This window comes from Aquarana catesbeiana, linkage group LG10 (assembly GCF_042186555.1).
Source record: "Aquarana catesbeiana isolate 2022-GZ linkage group LG10, ASM4218655v1, whole genome shotgun sequence".
NCBI classification, from domain to species: Eukaryota; Metazoa; Chordata; class Amphibia; order Anura; family Ranidae; genus Aquarana; species Aquarana catesbeiana.
Genome location: NC_133333.1, coordinates 167,244 through 191,338, shown reverse-complemented (window position 1 = coordinate 191,338; position 24,095 = coordinate 167,244). Strand labels below are relative to the sequence as shown.

At 44.6% G+C, this 24,095-nt stretch overlaps 1 protein-coding gene across 10 annotated transcripts in view; it reads left to right on the top strand.

The window, feature by feature from the left end:
• LRRC4B (leucine rich repeat containing 4B) overlaps positions 1–24,095 on the top strand; it is a 447,846-nt gene that overhangs the window by 306,013 nt on the left and 117,738 nt on the right. For 2 of the 10 annotated variants that reach the window (XM_073601405.1, XM_073601399.1), the window contains exon 1: positions 18,624–19,639. The exons of 7 other annotated variants lie outside the window; for them this stretch is intronic. The gene's annotated coding sequence lies outside the window, so the exon portion shown is untranslated. One more of the 10 variants, XM_073601407.1, reaches the window with a different exon arrangement.

The following is a 24,095-nucleotide window of genomic DNA, read 5'->3' as shown; positions in this document are numbered from 1 at the left end:
CCAGGTGTATCGGGGGGAGGGTGGTGAACCAGGTGTATCGGGGGAGGGCGGTGAACCAGGTGTATCGGGGGGAGGGAGGTGAACCAGGTGTATTGGGGGGAGGGAGGTGAACCAGGTGTATCGGGGGGGAGGGAGGTGAACCAGGTGTATCGGGGGGAGGGAGGTGAACCAGGTGTATCGGGGGGAGGGCAGTGAACCAGGTGTATCGGGGGGAGGGCGGTGAAGCAGGTGTATCGGGGGGAGGGCGGTGAGCCAGGTGTATCGGGGGGAGGGCGGTGAACCAGGTGTATCGGGGGGAGGGAGGTGAACCAGGTGTATTGGGGGGAGGGCGGTGAACCAGGTGTATCGGGGGGGAGGACGGTGAACCAGGTGTATCGGGGGGAGGGCAGTGAACCAGGTGTATCGGGGGGAGGGCGGTGAAGCAGGTGTATCGGGGGGAGGGAGGTGAACCAGGTGTATCGGGGGGGAGGGAGGTGAACCAGGTGTATCGGGGGGAGGGCGGTAAAGCAGGTGTATCGGGGGAGGGAGGTGAACCAGGTGTATCGGGGGAGGGAGGTGAACCAGGTGTATCGGGGGGGAGGGAGGTGAACCAGGTGTATCGGGGGGAGGGCGGTGAACCAGGTGTATCGGGGGGGAGGGAGGTGAACCAGGTGTATTGGGGGGAGGGCGGTGAACCAGGTGTATCGGGGGGGAGGGAGGTGAACCAGGTGTATTGGGGGGAGGGCGGTGAATCAGGTGTATCGGGGGGAGGGCGGTGAACCAGGTGTATCGGGGGGAGGGCGGTGAACCAGGTGTATCGGGGGGGATTGAGGTGAACCAGGTGTATCGGGGGGAGGGAGGTGAACCAGGTGTATCGGGGGGAGGGAGGTGAACCAGGTGTATCGGGGGGAGGGAGGTGAACCAGGTGTATCGGGGGGGTGGGAGGTGAACCAGGTGTATCGGGGGGAGGGAGGTGAACCAGGTGTATCGGGGGGGAGGGAGGTGAACCAGGTGTATCGGGGGGAGGGAGGTGAACCAGGTGTATCGGGGGGGAGGGAGGTGAACCAGGTGTATCGGGGGGAGGGCGGTGAACCAGGTGTATCGGGGGGGAGGGAGGTGAACCAGGTGTATTGGGGGGAGGGCGGTGAACCAGGTGTATCGGGGGGAGGGAGGTGAACCAGGTGTATCGGGGGGAGGGCGGTGAACCAGGTGTATCGGGGGGGAGGGAGGTGAACCAGGTGTATCGGGGGGGAGGGCGGTGAACCAGGTGTATCGGGGGGAGGGAGGTGAACCAGGTGTATCGGGGGGGAGGGAGGTGAACCAGGTGTATCGGGGGGAGGGCGGTGAACCAGGTGTATCGGGGGGGGAGGGCGGTGAACCAGGTGTATCGGGGGGAGGGCGGTAAAGCAGGTGTATCGGGGGAGGGAGGTGAACCAGGTGTATCGGGGGGAGGGAGGTGAACCAGGTGTATCGGGGGGGAGGGCGGTGAACCAGGTGTATCGGGGGGGAGGGAGGTGAACCAGGTGTATCGGGGGAGGGAGGTGAACCAGGTGTATCGGGGGGAGGGAGGTGAACCAGGTGTATCGGGGGGAGGGAGGTGAACCAGGTGTATCGGGGGGGAGGGAGGTGAACCAGGTGTATCGGGGGGAGGGAGGTGAACTAGGTGTATCGGGGGGGAGGGAGGTGAACCAGGTGTATCGGGGGGAGGGCGGTGAACCAGGTGTATCGGGGGGGAGGGAGGTGAACCAGGTGTATTGGGGGGAGGGCGGTGAACCAGGTGTATCGGGGGGAGGGAGGTGAACCAGGTGTATCGGGGGGAGGGCGGTGAACCAGGTGTATCGGGGGGGAGGGAGGTGAACCAGGTGTATCGGGGGGGAGGGCGGTGAACCAGGTGTATCGGGGGGAGGGAGGTGAACTAGGTGTATCGGGGGGGAGGGAGGTGAACCAGGTGTATCGGGGGGGAGGGAGGTGAACCAGGTGTATTGGGGGGAGGGCGGTGAACCAGGTGTATCGGGGGGGAGGGAGGTGAACCAGGTGTATTGGGGGGAGGGCGGTGAACCAGGTGTATCGGGGGGAGGGAGGTGAACCAGGTGTATCGGGGGGAGGGCGGTGAACCAGGTGTATCGGGGGGAGGGAGGTGAACCAGGTGTATCGGGGGGGAGGGCGGTGAACCAGGTGTATCGGGGGGAGGGAGGTGAACCAGGTGTATCGGGGGGGAGGGAGGTGAACCAGGTGTATCGGGGGGAGGGCGGTGAACCAGGTGTATCGGGGGGAGGGAGGTGAACCAGGTGTATGGGGGGGGAGGGAGGTGAACCAGGTGTATCGGGGGGGAGGGCGGTGAACCAGGTGTATCAGGGGGAGGGAGGTGAACCAGGTGTATCGGGGGGAGGGCGGTGAACCAGGTGTATCGGGGGGAGGGAGGTGAACCAGGTGTATCGGGGGGGAGGGAGGTGAACCAGGTGTATTGGGGGGAGGGCGGTGAACCAGGTGTATCGGGGGGAGGGTGGTGAACCAGGTGTATCGGGGGGAGGGCGGTGAACCAGGTGTATCGGGGGGAGGGAGGTGAACCAGGTGTATGGGGGGGGAGGGAGGTGAACCAGGTGTATCGGGGGGGAGGGCGGTGAACCAGGTGTATCAGGGGGAGGGAGGTGAACCAGGTGTATCGGGGGGAGGGCGGTGAACCAGGTGTATCGGGGGGAGGGCGGTGAACCAGGTGTATCGGGGGGAGGGTGGTGAACCAGGTGTATCGGGGGGGAGGGAGGTGAACCAGGTGTATCGGGGGGGAGGGAGGTGAACCAGGTGTATTGGGGGGAGGGCGGTGAACCAGGTGTATCGGGGGGAGGGTGGTGAACCAGGTGTATCGGGGGGGAGGGAGGTGAACCAGGTGTATTGGGGGGAGGGCGGTGAACCAGGTGTATCGGGGGGAGGGTGGTGAACCAGGTGTATCGGGGGGAGGGCGGTGAACCAGGTGTATCGGGGGGAGGGAGGTGAACCAGGTGTATGGGGGGGGAGGGAGGTGAACCAGGTGTATCGGGGGGGAGGGCGGTGAACCAGGTGTATCAGGGGGAGGGAGGTGAACCAGGTGTATCGGGGGGAGGGCGGTGAACCAGGTGTATCGGGGGGGAGGGAGGTGAACCAGGTGTATCGAGGGGGAGGGAGGTGAACCAGGTGTATTGGGGGGAGGGCGGTGAACCAGGTGTATCGGGGGGAGGGTGGTGAACCAGGTGTATCGGGGGGAGGGAGGTGAACCAGGTGTATCGGGGGGGAGGGAGGTGAACCAGGTGTATTGGGGGGAGGGCGGTGAACCAGGTGTATCGGGGGGAGGGTGGTGAACCAGGTGTATCGGGGGGAGGGCGGTGAACCAGGTGTGCCAGCTGTCCACTCTTCTATCTTCCTATTATCTCAATACTCATGTAAGGTGCTCAATCTTCCATGCTGTTTTTTGTGTCCTTGCTCAGTATGTTTCTCTGCTATGAATAATAATAACACTCTCCTGATATATCCTGAAAACCAGAGAGCTGTATCTTCAGGGTGAAGGATAGTAAAATGACGGGTGATAATGGCATGGTATTGGAAGAAGTGTGGAGGGTATTGTAGGACATTTGCATTGGCATTGGTTACCTCTGATGATTCATTTGTGGAAGACGGAGGGACATGGGCTTATTTCAGATGTTAAGAATGTTTCCCAAGGAGACACGGGATCGATAAGACCTGTTCAGCTGGCAAAGTTGTAATTAAAGAGGTAGAAGGATGGGCAGTGTCACTTTTTACAAGGTCACCTCAACGATTCCACCAAACCCAATTTACATGTCTTTGTCTGCATTATTTCACAGCAATTCCTCTCCATTGCAGCCTTTGTTTTAGGAATATTTGGCTGAACTTCCTATTAAACAAGATAACATTGTTTTTTTCATATACGCACCACGGCGCAGAAAAAAGAAGGGTGTGTTTTTATTTAATGCTAAAATGTGATTACTGATAGAAGAAAACAGCCCCCTTCTTCCTGGACCAAGTTTGCTTGTCGGTGATGAAATCATGGATCAATTACTATTTATAAGTTTAGGGTTTTTTTTATTGGTGACCCTGATACTTTGGGACTGGGATTTCAGATCTAAGGAACTGATTCATTCAGAATGGGGTACACTGACACAAAGAGGTTTGGATTGGTAACGTTAGCATATCGTGATTCTGGTACATGAGAGTTTAGGATTCTGGCCCTCGTTCATAGGGGTTGAGTCTTGGATGGACCTCACTGGTGCATTGGAGGTTTGTTGGATCGGCGACACTTTAGAGTTATGGGCTCATGACACTGATATAAAAGGGTTGAAGTCTCGGATCAGTGGCACTTGCACGTTGGTTTGGAGTTTTGGACATTAGTGCATTAAGGTTTAGAATTAATGACAATGATATATAAGGGTTGATGTCTCGTATTGTTAGAACTGGCATGTTAGATTGAAATTTTTAATTTCTAAGGTTAGTGCCAATGTTAGTAGAGTTGGGGACATGGGGGTATATTTGGGTTTGCATTATGGATCAGTGACAGCTGTACACTAGTCTGGAGATTCCGATTGGTGATAGTGGTATGTGAGGGTTGGAGTTTTGACTCTGTGACTCTAGCACCTTGGGCTTGGTGTATTCTGTATTGGTGACATTGGTACCTTGGATCTGAGGTTTGAGATCGGAGACACTGGCCCATAAGGGTTGGGGTTTTTGATGGCTAATCATGGCTTGGGTTACAGATCGGAGATACTGGTACAGTGCCTTTAAAAAGTATTCATACCCCTTGAAATTTTCCACATTTTGTTATGTTACAACCAAAAACGTAAATGTATTTTATTGGGATTTTATGTGATAGACCAACACAAAGTGTCACATAATTGTGAAGTGGAAGGAAAATGATAAATGATTTTTTTTTTTAAAGTGTGGGGGGGGGGTACATTTGTATGGCGCCCCCCGGAGTCAATACTTTGTAGAACCCCCTTTCTCTACAAGTCTTTTTGGGGGTGTCTCTACCAGCTTTGCACATCTAGAGAGGACATTTCTGCTCATTCTTCTTTGTAAAATATCTCAAGCTCTATCAGATTGGATGGAGAGCGTCTGTGAACAGCAATTTTCAAGTCTTGCCACAGATTCTCAATGTGATTTAGGTCTGGACTGTGACTGGGCCATTCTAACACATGAATATGCTTTGATCTAAACCATTCCATTGTAGCTCTGGCTGGATGTTTCGGGTCGTTGTCCTGCTGGAAGGTGAACCTCCGCCCCAGTCTCAAGTCTTTTGTAGACTCTAACAGGTTTTCTTCTAAGATTGTCCTGTATTTGTCTCCATCCATCTTCCCATCAACTCTGACCAGCTTCCCTGTCCCTGCTGAAGAAAACCATCCCCACCACGTGATGCTGCCACCACCATGTTTCACGGTGGGGATGGTGTGTTCAGGGTGATGTGCAGTGTTAGTTTTCCCCACACATAGCGTTTTACTTTTAGGCCATAAAGTAGAATTTTGGTCTCATGTGACCAGATCACCTTCTTCCACATGTTTGCTGTGTCCTCCACATGGCTTCTCACAAACTACAAACAGGACTTCTTATGACTTTCTTTCACCAATGTCTTTCTTCTTGTCACTCTTCCATAAAGGGCAGATTTGTGGAGAACACGACTAATAGTTGTCCTGTGGACAGATTCTCCCACCTGAGCTGTGGATCTCTGCAGCTCCTCCAGAGTTACCATGGACCTCTTGGCTCTTCTCTGATGAATGCTCTCCTTGCCCGGCCGGTCAGTTTAGGTGGACGGCCATGTCTTGGTAGGTTTGCAGTTGTGCCATACTCTTTCCATTTTCTGATGATGAATTGAACAGAGCTCTGTGAGATGTTCAAAGCTTGGGAGATTTATTATAACCTAACCCTGCTTTATACTTCTCCACAACTTTATCCCTGACCTGTCTGGTGTGTTCCTTGGCCTTCATGATGCTGTTTGTTCACTAAGGTTCTCTAACAAACCTCTGAGGGCTTCACAGAACAGCTGTATTTATACTGAGATTAAATGACACACAATTGGACTTTATTTACTATTTAGGTGACTTCTGAAGGCAATTGGTTCCTCTAGATCAGGGGTCCTCAAACTACAGCCCGCGGGCCGAATCCGGCCCTCCAGCGTTTTTGATCCGGCCCGCGGACTGCCCCTTTAAAATTCCAGCACTGCCCCTGCCCTCTGCTCCCTCCATCACACAGGACGGGAAACATGACAGGCCGGGCAAAGAATCTTCTGTGCTAAGAAGCAGGTGATTGGTTACTAGGCATCAGAGCGGTCCCAGGAACCAATCACCTGCCCCTCACTTCCAAAGTCCCGCCCTCCGTCCGGACCTACCATGCCTCGTGTCCTGCGTGATACAGGTAAGTGTAAGGGCGGCGGGGGGAGTCTGTGCTATGGTGGGGATCTGTGATGTGGGGGACTCTGTGCTATGGTGGGGATCTGTGATGTGGGGGACTCTGTGCTATGGTGGGGATCTGTGATGTGGGGGACTCTGTGCTATGGTGGGGGACTGATGTGGGGGACTCTGTGCTATGGTGGGGATCTGTGATGTGGGGGACTCTGTGCTATGGTGGGGATCTGTGATGTGGGGGACTCTGTGCTATGGTGGGAGACTGATGTGGGGGACTCTGTGCTTTGGTGGGGATCTGTGATGTGGGGGACTCTGTGCTATGGTGGGGGACTGATGTGGGGGACTCTGTGCTTTGGTGGGGATCTGTGATGTGGGGGACTCTGTGCTATGGTGGGGGACTGATGTGGGGGACTCTGTGCTTTGGTGGGGATCTGTGATGTGGGGGACTCTGTGCTATGGTGGGGGACTGATGTGGGGGACTCTGTGCTATGGTGGGGATCTGTGATGTGGGGGACTCTGTGCTATGGTGGGAGACTGATGTGGGGGACTCTGTGCTTTGGTGGGGATCTGTGATGTGGGGGACTCTGTGCTATGGTGGGGGACTGATGTGGGGGACTCTGTGCTTTGGTGGGGATCTGTGATGTGGGGGACTCTGTGCTATGGTGGGAGACTGATGTGGGGGACTCTGTGCTTTGGTGGGGATCTGTGATGTGGGGGACTCTGTGCTATGGTGGGGGACTGATGTGGGGGACTCTGTGCTTTGGTGGGGATCTGTGATGTGGGGGACTCTGTGCTATGGTGGGGGACTGATGTGGGGGACTCTGTGCTTTGGTGGGGATCTGTGATGTGGGGGACTCTGTGCTATGGTGGGGGACTGATATGGGGGGATCTGTGATGGGGGGGTCTGTGATTGGGAGTGGTTCTGTAATGAGGGGAGTCTGTGAAATACTGATAAGTTTATATTGATTACAATTGTTCTTTTTTTTTTTTTTTGCACTACAAATAAGATGTGTGCATAGGAATTAGTTCATATTTTTTTTAAACTATAGTGCGGCCCCCCAACAGTCTGAGGGACCGTGAACTGGCCCCCTGTCTAAAAAGTTTGAGGACCCCTGCTCTAGATCTTAGTTAGGGGTATCAGAGTAAAGGGGGCTGAATAAAAATGCCCCCCCCCCACACTTTTCACATATTTATTTGTATCATTTATCATTTTACTTCCACTTCACAATTATGAGCCGTTTTGTTTTGGTTTATCACATAAAATCCCAATAAAATACATTTACGTTTTTGGTTGTAACAAAATGTGGGGAATTCAGGGGTATGAATACTTTTTAAGGCACTGTATATTGGGTTGGGGTTTCAGTTCGTAATTCTGGCACATTTCAGTTTGTGGCTTCAGATTGGAGACACTGGCACATTGGGTTTGGGGTTTTGGATTGATGGCGACTTGGATTTCAGGGACTAACATGGACAAAGGTTTTTTTTCACTTACCCCAGACTGAGGGCATTTTCTGGAGCTCTGCCCTGTTTGTAACTTGCTAATTATACACAATGTGATTTGATCTCAGTTCTATTAATAGGAAAAGGTATAACGTAAGTCCAGTTACTGCTGGTGAACAAACTGATGGATCGAAAGTACGAGAGAAGAATTTCTGAAAAGTCTCATAAAATAAAGATAGTGATTTGGTGATTACAGAGGACAAGGCCGATGATACATTTCTTCTGAAATAACTAAGAGATGGGAAGTGAAAAGGTTGCACCCAAGGGTCTACTATGCTCATTGGAACAGAAGGATATTCTTGCCTAGAAACCAAATCTCTATCCAGTTCAAACCAAGAATTTCATCCTTGGAGTGACTTAATGGCTGGCTGGAGTGATTGAATCCCTTGACTTGCTTATTTGTATTCTACATTCCAGAAGTTGTAATGTAAAGTATTAAACTGACTGATATATTATAAATATTAATTCCCCATATATATTATTTACCATGGATGCTGCCGGGTAGATGGTGTCTGTGTGACCAGTCATCGGGGAATAGCACTCAAGTCGCATTGTGTGGTTATGTAACTTCTCACCACCAACACGTCCAGCCTGCTCCCGTCCCAGCAGATACATCTCTATAATATACAGTATTTATACTGCCTGTCTGAGAGGAATGTTTGTGTCTATATATTATCAAAAGTATTGGGACGCCTGCCTTTAAACGCACATGAACTTTAATGACATCCCAGTCTAAGGCTGGCCATACATTATACAATTTTCTCATACAACTTTCCTTTAGATTTACCAAAACCATATAATATGAGGTCAAACCTAAACACTTTCAGTTTGTATGCAATCAGGCAGGCTCTTGTACTACATAGTTGAAGGTAAATCTAAAGAAAATTGAATAAGAAAATTGCATGGTGTATGGCCAGCTTTAGTCCGTAGGGTTCAATATTGAGTTGGCTCCGCCCTTTACAGCTATAACAGCGTCACCTCTTCTGGGAAGGCCGTCCACAAGGTTTAGGAGGGTGTCTATGGGAATGGATGAGCAATGGATGAGCAAGTTTGGGGTGGAGAAACTTGACTGGCCTGCACAGACTCCTGACCTCAACCCGATAGAACACCTTTGGGATGAATGAGCAGAGACTGCTAGCCAGGCCTTCTCATCCAACATCAGTGCCTGACCCCACAAATGCTTCTTCTGGAAAAATGGTCAAACATTCCCATAGACACCCTCCTAAACCTTGTGGACGCCTTCCCAGAAGAGGTGAAGCTGTTATATCTGCAAAGGGCGGAGCCAACTCAATATTGAACCCTCCGGACTAAGACTGGGATGTCATTAAAGTTCATGTGTGTGTAAAGGCAGGCGTCCCAATACTTTTGGTAATATCGTGCATACATAGCTCCCAACTGTCCCTGATTTCGAGGGACTGTCCCTGATTTGGAGCAATGTCCCTTTGACCCTCATTTTGGTCTGATCAATATAGTTATATATAAAATGCACTTTTTATCTTTCAAAAAGTGTTTCCCAGTGCTAAACCTTTCATCCAATTTCTAAATTGCTGCATTTGTACATTTTAAAAGCCAATATAATGGAATAGTAGCGGTAAAAAAGTCGTAGTTTGTTAGTAGGTGTCCCTCATTCCCATCTCAGAATGTTGGGAGGTGTGTGTATATCTTGTGTATATATTGTCTAGTTTTCATTTCGTATGATAAAAGCAGTTGTGGTGTTATTAGTGATGTGATTTGTTGTACTGTTATGTAGTTTTGTTGTAGTGTAGTGTTATGTAGTTTTGTTGTAGTTGTAGTGTTATGTAGTTTTGTTGTAGTGTAGTGTTATGTAGTTTTGTTGTAGTGTAGTGTTATGTAGTTTTGTTGTAGTTGTAGTGTTATGTAGTTTTGTTGTAGTGTAGTGTTATGTAGTTTTGTTGTAGTGTAGTGTTATGTAGTTTTGTTGTAGTTGTAGTGTTATGTAGTTTTTCTGTAGTGTAGTGTTATGTAGTTTTGTTGTAGTTGTAGTGTTATGTAGTTTTGTTGTAGTTGTAGTGTTATGTAGTTTTGTTGTAGTGTAGTGTTATGTAGTTTTGTTGTAGTGTAGTGTTATGTAGTTTTGTTGTAGTTGTAGTGTTATGTAGTTTTGTTGTAGTGTAGTGTTATGTAGTTTTGTTGTAGTGTTATGTAGTTTTGTTGTAGTTGTAGTGTTATGTAGTTTTGTTGAAGTGTAGTGTTATGTAGTTTTGTTGTAGTGTAGTGTTATGTAGTTTTGTTGTAGTGTTATGTAGTTTTGTTGTAGTTGTAGTGTTATGTAGTTTTGTTGTAGTGTAGTGTTATGTAGTTTTGTTGTAGTGTAGTGTTATGTAGTTTTGTTGTAGTTGTAGTGTTATGTAGTTTTGTTGTAGTGTAGTGTTATGTAGTTTTGTTGTAGTGTAGTGTTATGTAGTTTTGTTGTAGTGTAGTGTTATGTAGTTTTGTTGTAGTTGTAGTGTTATGTAGTTTTTCTGTAGTGTAGTGTTATGTAGTTTTGTTGTAGTTGTAGTGTTATGTAGTTTTGTTGTAGTGTAGTGTTATGTAGTTTTGTTGTAGTGTAGTGTTATGTAGTTTTGTTGTAGTTGTAGTGTTATGTAGTTTTGTTGTAGTGTAGTGTTATGTAGTTTTGTTGTAGTGTTATGTAGTTTTGTTGTAGTTGTAGTGTTATGTAGTTTTGTTGAAGTGTAGTGTTATGTAGTTTTGTTGTAGTGTAGTGTTATGTAGTTTTGTTGTAGTGTTATGTAGTTTTGTTGTAGTTGTAGTGTTATGTAGTTTTGTTGTAGTTGTAGTGTTATGTAGTTTTGTTGTAGTTGTAGTTGTAGTGTTGTGTAGTTTTGTTGTAGTGTAGTGTTATGTAGTTTTGTTGTAGTTGTAGTGTTATGTAGTTTTGTTGTAGTGTAGTGTTGTGTAGTTTTGTTGTAGTGTAGTGTTATATAGTTTTGTTGTAGTTGTAGTGTTATGTAGTTTTGTTGTAGTTGTAGTTGTAGTGTTGTGTAGTTTTGTTGTAGTGTAGTGTTATGTAGTTTTGTTGTAGTTGTAGTGTTATGTAGTTTTGTTGTAGTGTAGTGTTGTGTAGTTTTGTTGTAGTGTAGTGTTATGTAGTTTTGTTGTAGTTGTAGTGTTATGTAGTTTTGTTGTAGTGTAGTGTTATGTAGTTTTGTTGTAGTGTAGTGTTATGTAGTTTTGTTGTAGTTGTAGTGTTATGTAGATTTGTTGTAGTTGTAGTGTTATGTAGTTTTGTTGTAGTTGTAGTGTTATGTAGTTTTGTTGTAGTTGTAGTGTTATGTAGTTTTGTTGTAGTGTAGTGTTATGTAGTTTTGTTGTAGTGTAATGTTATGTAGTTTTGTTGTAGTTGTAGTGTTATGTAGTTTTGTTGTAGTGTAGTGTTATGTAGTTTTGTTGCAGTTGTAGTGTTATGTAGTTTTGTTGTAGTGTAGTGTTATGTAGTTTTGTTGTAGTGTACTGTTATGTAGTTTTGTTGTAGTTGTAGTGTTATGTAGTTTTGTTGTAGTGTAGTGTTATGTAGTTTTGTTGTAGTTGTAGTGTTATGTAGTTTTGTTGTAGTGTAGTGTTATGTAGTTTTGTTGTAGTTGTAGTGTTATGTAGTTTTGTTGTAGTGTAGTGTTATGTAGTTTTGTTGTAGTTGTAGTGTTATGTAGTTTTGTTGTAGTGTAGTGTTATGTAGTTTTGTTGTAGTTGTAGTGTTATGTAGTTTTGTTGTAGTTGTAGTGTTATGTAGTTTTGTTGTAGTTGTAGTGTTATGTAGTTTTGTTGTAGTGTAGTGTTGTGTAGTTTTGTTGTAGTGTAATGTTATGTAGTTTTGTTGTAGTTGTAGTGTTATGTAGTTTTGTTGTAGTGTAGTGTTATGTAGTTTTGTTGCAGTTGTAGTGTTATGTAGTTTTGTTGTAGTGTAGTGTTATGTAGTTTTGTTGTAGTGTACTGTTATGTAGTTTTGTTGTAGTTGTAGTGTTATGTAGTTTTGTTGTAGTGTAGTGTTATGTAGTTTTGTTGTAGTTGTAGTGTTATGTAGTTTTGTTGTAGTTGTAGTGTTATGTAGTTTTGTTGTAGTGTAGTGTTATGTAGTTTTGTTGTAGTTGTAGTGTTATGTAGTTTTGTTGTAGTTGTAGTGTTATGTAGTTTTGTTGTAGTTGTAGTGTTATGTAGTTTTGTTGTAGTGTAGTGTTATGTAGTTTTGTTGTAGTGTAGTGTTATGTAGTTTTGTTGTAGTTGTAGTGTTATGTAGTTTTGTTGTAGTGTAGTGTTATGTAGTTTTGTTGTAGTGTAGTGTTATGTAGTTTTGTTGTAGTGTAGTGTTATGTAGTTTTGTTGTAGTTGTAGTGTTATGTAGTTTTGTTGTAGTTGTAGTGTTATGTAGTTTTGTTGTAGTTGTAGTGTTATGTAGTTTTGTTGTAGTTGTAGTGTTGTGTAGTTTTGTTGTAGTGTAGTGTTGTGTAGTTTTGTTGTAGTGTAGTGTTATGTAGTTTTGTTGTAGTTGTAGTGTTATGTAGTTTTGTTGTAGTGTAGTGTTATGTAGTTTTGTTGTAGTTGTAGTGTTATGTAGTTTTGTTGTAGTTGTAGTGTTATGTAGTTTTGTTGTAGTTGTAGTGTTGTGTAGTTTTGTTGTAGTGTAGTGTTATGTAGTTTTGTTGTAGTTGTAGTGTTATGTAGTTTTGTTGTAGTGTAGTGTTGTGTAGTTTTGTTGTAGTGTAGTGTTATGTAGTTTTGTTGTAGTTGTAGTGTTATGTAGTTTTGTTGTAGTGTAGTGTTATGTAGTTTTGTTGTAGTGTAGTGTTATGTAGTTTTGTTGTAGTTGTAGTGTTATGTAGATTTGTTGTAGTTGTAGTGTTATGTAGTTTTGTTGTAGTTGTAGTGTTATGTAGTTTTGTTGTAGTTGTAGTGTTATGTAGTTTTGTTGTAGTGTAGTGTTGTGTAGTTTTGTTGTAGTGTAATGTTATGTAGTTTTGTTGTAGTGTAGTGTTATGTAGTTTTGTTGTAGTGTAGTGTTATGTAGTTTTGTTGTAGTTGTAGTGTTATGTAGTTTTGTTGTAGTGTAGTGTTATGTAGTTTTGTTGTAGTTGTAGTGTTATGTAGTTTTGTTGTAGTGTAGTGTTATGTAGTTTTGTTGTAGTTGTAGTGTTATGTAGTTTTGTTGTAGTTGTAGTGTTATGTAGTTTTGTTGTAGTGTTATGTAGTTTTGTTGTAGTTGTAGTGTTATGTAGTTTTGTTGTAGTGTAGTGTTGTGTAGTTTTGTTGTAGTGTAATGTTATGTAGTTTTGTTGTAGTTGTAGTGTTATGTAGTTTTGTTGTAGTGTAGTGTTATGTAGTTTTGTTGCAGTTGTAGTGTTATGTAGTTTTGTTGTAGTGTAGTGTTATGTAGTTTTGTTGTAGTGTACTGTTATGTAGTTTTGTTGTAGTTGTAGTGTTATGTAGTTTTGTTGTAGTGTAGTGTTATGTAGTTTTGTTGTAGTTGTAGTGTTATGTAGTTTTGTTGTAGTGTAGTGTTATGTAGTTTTGTTGTAGTTGTAGTGTTATGTAGTTTTGTTGTAGTTGTAGTGTTATGTAGTTTTGTTGTAGTTGTAGTGTTATGTAGTTTTGTTGTAGTGTAGTGTTATGTAGTTTTGTTGTAGTGTAGTGTTATGTAGTTTTGTTGTAGTTGTAGTGTTATGTAGTTTTGTTGTAGTGTAGTGTTATGTAGTTTTGTTGTAGTGTAGTGTTATGTAGTTTTGTTGTAGTGTAGTGTTATGTAGTTTTGTTGTAGTTGTAGTGTTATGTAGTTTTGTTGTAGTGTAGTGTTATGTAGTTTTGTTGTAGTGTAGTGTTATGTAGTTTTGTTGTAGTGTAGTGTTATGTAGTTTTGTTGTAGTTGTAGTGTTATGTAGTTTTGTTGTAGTTGTAGTGTTATGTAGTTTTGTTGTAGTTGTAGTGTTATGTAGTTTTGTTGTAGTGTAGTGTTATGTAGTTTTGTTGTAGTTGTAGTGTTATGTAGTTTTGTTGTAGTGTAGTGTTATGTAGTTTTGTTGTAGTTGTAGTGTTATGTAGTTTTGTTGTAGTGTAGTGTTATGTAGTTTTGTTGTAGTTGTAGTGTTATGTAGTTTTGTTGTAGTTGTAGTGTTATGTAGTTTTGTTGTAGTTGTAGTGTTATGTAGTTTTGTTGTAGTGTAGTGTTATGTAGTTTTGTTGTAGTGTTATGTAGTTTTGTTGTAGTTGTAGTGTTATGTAGTTTTGTTGTAGTGTAGTGTTATGTAGTTTTGTTGTAGTGTAGTGTTATGTAGTTTTGTTGTAGTGTAGTGTTATGTAGTTTTGTTGTAGTTGTAGTGTTATGTAGTTTTGTTGTAGTTGTAGTGTTATGTAGTTTTGTTGTAGTTGTAGTGTTATGTAGTTTTGTTGTAGTTGTAGTGTTATGTAGTTTTGTTGTAGTGTAGTGTTATGTAGTTTTGTTGTAGTGTAGTGTTATGTAGTTTTGTTGTAGTTGTAGTGTTATGTAGTTTTGTTGTAGTTGTAGTGTTATGTAGTTTTGTTGTAGTTGTAGTGTTATGTAGTTTTGTTGTAGTGTAGTGTTATGTAGTTTTGTTGTAGTTGTAGTGTTATGTAGTTTTGTTGTAGTGTAGTGTTATGTAGTTTTGTTGTAGTTGTAGTGTTATGTAGTTTTGTTGTAGTGTAGTGTTATGTAGTTTTGTTGTAGTTGTAGTGTTATGTAGTTTTGTTGTAGTTGTAGTGTTATGTAGTTTTGTTGTAGTTGTAGTGTTATGTAGTTTTGTTGTAGTTGTAGCGTTATGTAGTTTTGTTGTAGTGTAGTGTTATGTAGTTTTGTTGTAGTGTAGTGTTATGTAGTTTTGTTGTAGTTGTAGTGTTATGTAGTTTTGTTGTAGTTGTAGTGTTATGTAGTTTTGTTGTAGTTGTAGTGTTATGTAGTTTTGTTGTAGTTGTAGTGTTATGTAGTTTTGTTGTAGTTTTGTTGTAGTGTTGTGTAGTTTTGTTGTAGTGTAGTGTTGTGTAGTTTTGTTGTAGTGTAGTGTTATGTAGTTTTGTTGTAGTTGTAGTGTTATGTAGTTTTGTTGTAGTTGTAGTGTTATGTAGTTTTGTTGTAGTTGTAGTTGTAGTTGTAGTGTTGTGTAGTTTTGTTGTAGTGTAGTGTTATGTAGTTTTGTTGTAGTTGTAGTGTTATGTAGTTTTGTTGTAGTGTAGTGTTGTGTAGTTTTGTTGTAGTGTAGTGTTATGTAGTTTTGTTGTAGTTGTAGTGTTATGTAGTTTTGTTGTAGTTGTAGTGTTATGTAGTTTTGTTGTAGTTGTAGTGTTATGTAGTTTTGTTGTAGTTGTAGTGTTATGTAGTTTTGTTGTAGTTGTAGTGTTATGTAGTTTTGTTGTAGTTGTAGTGTTGTGTAGTTTTGTTGTAGTGTAGTGTTGTGTAGTTTTGTTGTAGTGTAGTGTTATGTAGTTTTGTTGTAGTGTAGTGTTATGTAGTTTTGTTGTAGTGTAGTGTTATGTAGTTTTGTTGTAGTGTAGTGTTATGTAGTTTTGTTGTAGTTGTAGTGTTATGTAGTTTTGTTGTAGTGTAGTGTTATGTAGTTTTGTTGTAGTGTAGTGTTATGTAGTTTTGTTGTAGTGTAGTGTTATGTAGTTTTGTTGTAGTTGTAGTGTTATGTAGTTTTGTTGTAGTTGTAGTTGTAGTGTTGTGTAGTTTTGTTGTAGTGTAGTGTTATGTAGTTTTGTTGTAGTGTAGTGTTGTGTAGTTTTGTTGTAGTGTAGTGTTATGTAGTTTTGTTGTAGTTGTAGTTGTAGTGTTGTGTAGTTTTGTTGTAGTGTAGTGTTATGTAGTTTTGTTGTAGTTGTAGTGTTATGTAGTTTTGTTGTAGTTGTAGTGTTATGTAGTTTTGTTGTAGTGTAGTGTTATGTAGTTTTGTTGTAGTGTTATTAGTGATGTGATTTTGTTGTGTATTGGTGGCGGTTTTTTCGTGGTCTGTCCGTGGTTTGGATGGTAATTCCTGGGCTCACTGTGAAGAAGTGATTGGTTCCTCTCCCTGGGCTGATGTTTTGGATTCGGTTTCCCTTCCCCCGTACTGACCTCTGCCAGGGGTTGATTTATTGCCCCTTTAGGAGGGATTTCTGCCCTTCTTCTGGGATCTGCACACAGGGAGGGGAGGAAGTCATTGCTGTACCGTTACTATGGACTTCCTCAATGAAAAGGAGTTATCTGAGCCTGTGGCTACTTCAAGTGACTGAAGTGGAATCCCGCGCCCGGTGGGGATGTAAAGTAGACATGTGCAATTCATTTTCGGTCCGAATGTAAATGGAGGCGAATTTTTGGTTATTCTGAGATCTCCAAATGAAATAGTAACAAATTTAGTTGAAATTCATTTAATTAATTTCATTTTGCATATTCATTTTCTAACAAATTCGAAAGTTTTGGATGATTCGAATTCAGATTGGTCGAAAAATGATCAACCAATTAGAATTCTGTGTGACGAATAGCTGGCTGTTAATCAGCGTTCCGGGAAGACGGCCGCCTGCACAACCAATGACTCTTCAGCTGTCAGCGGGCTTCCGCACTGAGAGTAAATGGAAACAAAAGAATGAAGAAATAAAATAGCATCCAATCCATACCAGACCCTTATCCGAGCATGCAGCCCGACAGGCCAGGACAAGGGGGGGATGAGCGAGCGCCCACCTCTTGAACCATACCAGGTCACAAGTCCTCAACATGGGGGGTGCCCCCCACTTCAACGTATTCTGTCCCCATTTTGATCAGGACAAGGGCCTCTTCCCCACAACCCTGGGCGGTGGTTGTGGGGGTCTACGGGCGGGGGGCTTATCTGAATCTGGAAGCCCCTTTAACAAGAGGGCCCCCTGGATCCTGCCCCCCCCCCCCCCATGTGAATGAGTATGAAGTACAACACAAGTTTTTGACAATTCCTTTATTAAAAAATCCATTGTCAATCACACCCCCGCCGCCCCCAACTAAAAAAGGGAAAAAAACCTCCGGCTCCCACCGTCTGCCCGCTCCATCGTCTGACATTTTTTAAATAGCTACGTTATCAACCGGGTAATGCTGGATTGATGACATCACAAGGGGGCGGGGTCACCGCCTTACGTTATCAGATTACTCTGCCTTTTAGTTATTTTAGAAATGGTAGATGGCGGGAGCCTTTGACGAGACGAGACCAGGGTTTTTTTTTTCTTTTTTTCATGTCCGGCCGTGCATCGGGGGGGTCGTGATTGACGATGGATCTACTTACTCACTTTTGGTGAATGGGTAGTCGTACTATGTACCCCATACTCATTTACATGGGGGGGCGGGATCTGGGGGGCCTTTTGTTAAAGGGGGCTTCTAGATTTCAATAAGCCCCCGCCCAGCCAGGCTTGTGGGCAAGAGGCCCTTGTCCGCATCAACATGTGGACAAGGTGCTTTGGGGTGGGGGGAAGAGCCCCCCCACCTCAAAGCACCACCAGTTTTGAGGGCATTTGGCCTGGTATGGTTCAGGAGGGGGGGCACTCACATGTTTCAGATAAATGCCTGGAATGGATTGGGAGGGACCCCACACTGTTTTTTTTCTGAATTTTTCATTGCCAGCATTCTTTTGTTTAGGACGTGGCGGCCAACTTCCCATTCATGTCCGGCTTCATAGGTTGTTACGGATGTGGTGGCCGGCTTCTCAACCCGTTCCTTAACAACCAGCTATTCTTCACACAGCATTTGAATAGTTCTGAATATTTGGAATTTGTTAGAAAATTAATAAACTAAACTAAATGAAATGAAATTAGTAACATATCGAATCTATCCGAAACTAAACAAATTTTTATGTTCTGCACATATCTAATGCAAAGTGAGATAGCTCCCCCATTAGGCTGACTGCTAGACTGGGATATAGGAACTCAGTGGAACAAACCTGGTTGGTTGGGGCAGGTGGCATACAGGGGAAGAGGACCCTACCCTGCAACCACAGAAGAAATGTCAGACCTTTCTCAAGAAGTGTCCCCAGCCAGAGGAAAGTTGTTGTTAAGGGTGACCAGGTGCATGGCAAGGGAACACCATGTATATGACACACTGAATGTGCACATGTGGAGAAGAAATTAAGTTCTGAGTGGGCCGTGGACTGATAGATGTGGCCTATGTGGCTGTTGTGGGCAACATTAGGAATTTTCCCATATTTTATCGATATTTTCTATCATATAGGGGACCTCAGGGTTCTGAAATATAATGCAGGCTCCTTTATTTCTAGGGGTTGAATCTTGCCAAAAGCCAATGCTGTGATCGCATCTTCTATAAATTGTGATCCTGGGCCGGAGGTCAGAGGAACCAAATGAAAATGGTGATCTTCCCAATCCCTAAAGTTTAGGCTTGGCTGCCACTTGTAAGACCACCACAGATGATAATGATGATGATGGTAGAGATGATGGTGATGATGGATGGTGATGGTGGTGATAATGGTGATGATGATGGTGGTGATAATGATGGTGGTGGTGGTGATGATGATGGTGATGATGATGGTGGTGATAATGATGATGGTGATAATGATGGTGGTGGTGGTGATGATGGTGATGATGGATGATAATGGTGATGATGATGGTGGTGAGGATGATGGTGTTTGCACTTATTTCTGAATTCAATGGTGTGGAATTCAGAGGACACAAGTGGAGGTGTGAGATGGATGAAGTGATGGAGACCATTAGCTCATTGGTTGTGTCTCTCAGGGGCCCTTCTTGTGACTTCATACCACAATTTGTGGATTTGCTGTAGTCTTGTGGCTTTCTTTCCATCCTCTGTAGCCCCCGCCTCTCTGGTAGGAGGAGAGGAGCTCTGTTCACGGAGAGGGAGCTCAATCCTTTCTCTTGCAGCTCAGTCCTGCACCTCATCTTCACAACGCCACAACCAATCACAACTGTGGCCATAGGAGACTGCTAATTAGATAATTGGATTTTATTTGTTCAATGAAGTGGACAGAAAGCAACGGAAGAAGGGCTGTGAGAAGAAGAAAAGGGAACGGACCCAATCCTTGAAAAATCTGAAGGATGGATTTCTTGGGTCCCCAGGGCCTTTTTCTGGAAGCTATCTGAGCATCCTGCGGATAAATAGACAGCTATAAAGCCCCCCATCAGGACTGGAGAAGCTACAGGCACGCAGAAGGTTCCATGGTCAGCAGCGAGGACAGAAAAGCATCTTCTATTCATCTTGGTGGGCTGGGAAATTGATGTGCTGCTTCAACAAGATGGAATCCTAGTGCAGCTGCACAGAGAGAAAAACAACAAGAGGACAGTGGCAGAGGGAAGGATGGAGGGGAAGGAAAGCTGCGAGAGGTTCCCTGCACTGCTGTGTGACTAGAAACCATAATTACATCACAAAGGAGAAATTATTTCACTCGGAAAACAGAGCTGCTGGGGGGGGGTGGGCTGCTGGAAAGACAGATCCACACAGTGGGGAGGGAGGGGGAGAATCGCCTGCAGCTTGCAGGGCAGCAAGAGAACGGACATTTTCTTCCCCTTTCGGCGGAGAAATCCATGGCACACCTTTTCGCCCTGCGTCTCTTCACCTCTGTGCAGCAAAGCAGGAGATCTGCAGCTGGGTGCCGCGGGCCCTGCAGGTGCTGCTGATGGCAGATTTGCTGCAATTTGCCTCCTGCTTGTTGTCTGGAATTAAAGACAAGACACAAATTAGCGGGCAGAAGTGCGTTCTATAGAGAAAGCTCTCTTCTTTTCCATGGAGGAGAAAAGGGGGGAGTCGTGATTAAATCCCCTCAGAGATGCAGGAGGGAGGAGGCGAGAGCCGGAGACGGGTGAGTGGTAACCATAGAAATAGTTCCAGTGGAGAGAAGAGACAAGGAGGCGATAGGGACAAGTTCTGCAGAGAGGCGGAGGTTGTGACCTTTGGGACACGTATGTAATATGAAGGATGGCCCGGGTCACATCTGACACCTCGAAAATTAACCTGTTCACTGCCGGGGGGGGGGGGGGGGGGGGGGACCACAGGCCCTTATCTTATTGGTTTTATTGGTGGCCCCTTCCTGTATTAACCTCTTCATTGCCATAGGCCTCTTTTCTATTAACCTATTTGATGCCGGTGTATAGTGGGCCCTATTTTATGCCTCCTCTGTGCTTTCTATCATTGGCCCCATTGTGTTGGGTTCAGTCCAGTGGTCAGGACAATTCCTCCATTCTTTATTTCTTCTCTGCTGCATTAACCACGATGCTGACAAATGGCGTCAGTGACAATAACCATTCTCTGCCCATCATTGCTAAGAGCCGAATTATGGGACATCCTTCCCAGCTGGATAGGCATCCTTTCCTAACCCATTCACCACAGCTGCCCAATATATCTCTAATGAGACAGCAGAGTATTCATCTAACCAATCAGCACTTGAGAACTTGGGCCCACCCCTGCAGAGCTTCTAGCCCAGGAATCCTTCCAGATCAAAGGCTGTGAACTAATCCTTTGTGTAACCTACAGCTGAGCCACAAGTAGAAGAGTCCAGACTTTCCTTTACCACCTCACTCATCTCTACAGCATGGTCATCCCATCCAGAACAGCACAGGAAACACCCCCCCCCCCCCCCCCCCTTTAATACACTATATTACCAAAAGTATTGGGACGCCTGCCTTTACACACACATGAACTTTAATGACATCTCAGTCTTAGTCCAGAGGGTTCAATATTGAGTTGGCTCCGCCCTTTGCAGCTATAACAGCTTCAACTCTTCTGGGAAGGCGTCCACAAGGTTTAGGAGGGTGTCTATGGGAATGTTTGACCATTCTTCCAGAAGAACATTTGTCAGGTCAGGCACTGATGTTGGACGAGAAGGCCTGGCTCACAGTCTCCGCTCTAATTTATCCCTAAGGTGTTCTATCAGGTTGAGGTCAGGACTCTGTGCAGGCCAGTCAAGTTCTTCCACCCAAAACTCACTCCTCCATGTCTTTATGGACCTTACTTTGTGCACTGGTCCAAATTATGGTGTGGGGTTGTTTTTCAGGGGTTGGTCTTGGCCTCTTAGTTCCAGTGAAGGGAACTCTTAAGGCATCAGCATACCAAGACATTTTGGACAATTTCATGCTCCCAACGTTGTGGGAGGAGTTTGGGGACGGCCCCTTCCTGTTCCAACATGACTGCCCACCAGTGCACAAAGCAAGGTCCATAAAGACATGGATGTTTGGGGTGGAGAAACTTGAATGGCCTGCACAGAGTCCTGATCTCAACCCGATAGAACACCTTTGGGATGGATTAGGAGCGGAGACTGTGAGCCAGGCCTTCTCATCCAACATCAGTACCTGACTTCACAAATGCTCTTCTGGAAGAATGGTCAAACATTCCCATAGACACCCTCCTAAACCTTGTGGACGGCCTTCCCAGAAGAGGTGAAGCTGTTATAGCTGTAAAGGGCGGAGCCAACTCAATATTGAACCCTCCGGACTAAGACTGGGATGTCATTAAAGGTCATGTGTAACTTTTGGTAATATAGTGTATGTATCATCTCCTTGTACAAATACATTCATGTCTCCTAATCTAACCAAAACTACCCTATACCTCCCCCATCATAAACACTCTACAACCGCTTGTTGGGTTGCTAGTACATTGGGGCAAGAGGAAAGCCTGGAGCGTTGAAGGAACATAACTATTTACTGAAGGCATTTTGGGGACATGCAAAATGAACAGACTAAGGCTGGCCATACATTATACAATTCTTTTGTACAATTTTCCTTTCGATTTGCCAAAACCATATACTATGATGCCAAACCTAAACACTTTCCATTTGTATTCAGTCAGCCAGGCCCTTGCACTACATAGCTGAAGGTAAATCTAAAGGAAATTGTATAATGTATGGCCAGCTTGGCATAGCATAACAACAATAATTTTACCGATTCAGAACAAGTGATGCTGCCCATTGGCTCCAGCATATTCTACTTTCAACTTTTTTGGGAGAAAAATGACTATACCATACTACACCACAACCATTTGTGGTCAGAGCTGGGCCAAAACCTAGTCATGAGGTTTAGGAGGTCCCATCACAATTTCTGCAAGTCTAATGATGTTGCAATCTAGTCGCCAGACTGGTGGGGTGGACTTGGGAACTGCAGAGTCTTTAGGCCATATAAAAATGCATGCTTGGTTTGAATGTTCTGTTAGATATTCCTCAGCTTCAGTAGTTGCGGACGTCTGTTTTTCCACAAGCGTGATTCGGGAGTGACACCAATATATGAATTTAGCTTTGATGTGTGCTGTATGAGTCCTGCTGCTTAGAATCCTTCTTTTTTTGTTTGTGTTATTACTCTGATTGCTTTGTGTATATTGTCAAAATCTTCCAATGGGTAGGTACAAGATATGTATCTGAGATATACGTACTCTGTGGATGGAGCGCCACTAAATGTGGATCAACAAGTGTCCTGAATGTCCTGAGAAGCCATTGTACAGTCTGCGTCCTTCCTTCTAAATGCCTGTTTGGTAATGGTATCTAGGCATGGAGTGGATGGGTAATGGTATCTAGGCATGGAGTGGATGGGTAATGGTATCTAGGCATGGAGTAGATGGGTAATGGTATCTAGGCATGGAGTGGATGGGTAATGGTATCTAGGCATGGAGTGGATGGGTAATGGTATCTAGGCATGGAGTGGATGGGTAATGGTATCTAGGCATGGAGTAGATGGGTAATGGTATCTAGGCATGGAGTAGACTGGTAATGGTATCTAGGCATGGAGTGGATGGGTAATGGTATCTAGGCATGGAGTAGATGGGTAATGATATCTAGGCATGGAGAAGATGGGTAATGGTATCTAGGCATGGAGTGGATGGGTAATGGTATCTAGGCGTGGAGTGGATGGGTAATGGTATCTAGGCATGGAGTAGATGGGTAATGGTATCTAGGCATGGAGTAGACTGGTAATGGTATCTAGGCATGGAGTGGATGGGTAATGGTATCTAGGCATGGAGTAGATGGGTAATGATATCTAGGCATGGAGAAGATGGGTAATGGTATCTAGGCATGGAGTGGATGGGTAATGGTATCTAGGCATGGAGTGGATGGGTAATGGTATCTAGGCGTGGAGTGGATGGGTAATGGTATCTAGGCATGGGGTAGATGGGTAATGGTATCTAGGCATGGAGTGGATGGGTAATGGTATCTAGGCATGGAGTGGATGGGTAATGGTATCTAGGCATGGAGTAGATGAGTAATGGTATCTAGGCATGGAGTGGATGGGTAGTGGTATCTAGGCATGGAGTGGATGGGTAATGGTATCTAGGCATGGAGTAGATGGGTAATGATATCTAGGCATGGAGAAGATGGGTAATGGTATCTAGGCATGGAGTGGATGGGTAATGGTATCTAGGCATGGAGTAGATGGGTAATGATATCTAGGCATGGAGAAGATGGGTAATGGTATCTAGGCATGGAGTGGATGGGTAATGGTATCTAGGCATGGAGTGGATGGGTAATGGTATCTAGGCATGGAGTAGATGGGTAATGATATCTAGGCATGGAGAAGATGGGTAATGGTATCTAGGCATGGAGTGGATGGGTAATGGTATCTAGGCGTGGAGTGGATGGGTAATGGTATCTAGGCGTGGAGTGGATGGGTAATGGTATCTAGGCATGGGGTAGATGGGTAATGGTATCTAGGCGTGGAGTGGATGGGTAATGGTATCTAGGCATGGGGTAGATGGGTAATGGTATCTAGGCATGGAGTGGATGGGTAATGGTATCTAGGCATGGAGTGGATGGGTAATGGTATCTAGACATGGAGTAGACTGGTAATGGTATCTAGGCATGGAGTAGATGAGTAATGGTATCTAGGCATGGAGTGGATGGGTAGTGGCATCTAGGCGTGGAGTGGATGGGTAATGATATTTAGACATGGAGTAGACTGGTAATGGTATCTAGGCATGGAGTAGATGAGTAATGGTATCTAGGCATGGAGTGGATGGGTAGTGGTATCTAGGCATGGAGTGGATGGGTAATGGTATCTAGGCATGGAGTAGATGGGTAATGGTATCTAGGCATGGAGTGGATGGGTAATGGTATCTAGGCATGGAGTGGATGGGTAATGGTATCTAGGCATGGAGTGGATGGGTAATGATATTTAGACATGGAGTAGACTGGTAATGGTATCTAGGCATGGAGTAGATGGGTAACGGTATCTAGGCATGGAGTAGATGGGTAACGGTATCTAGGCATGGAGTAGATGGGTAATGATATCTAGGTGTGGAGTGGAGGGGTAATGGTATCTAGGTGTGGAGTGGACGGG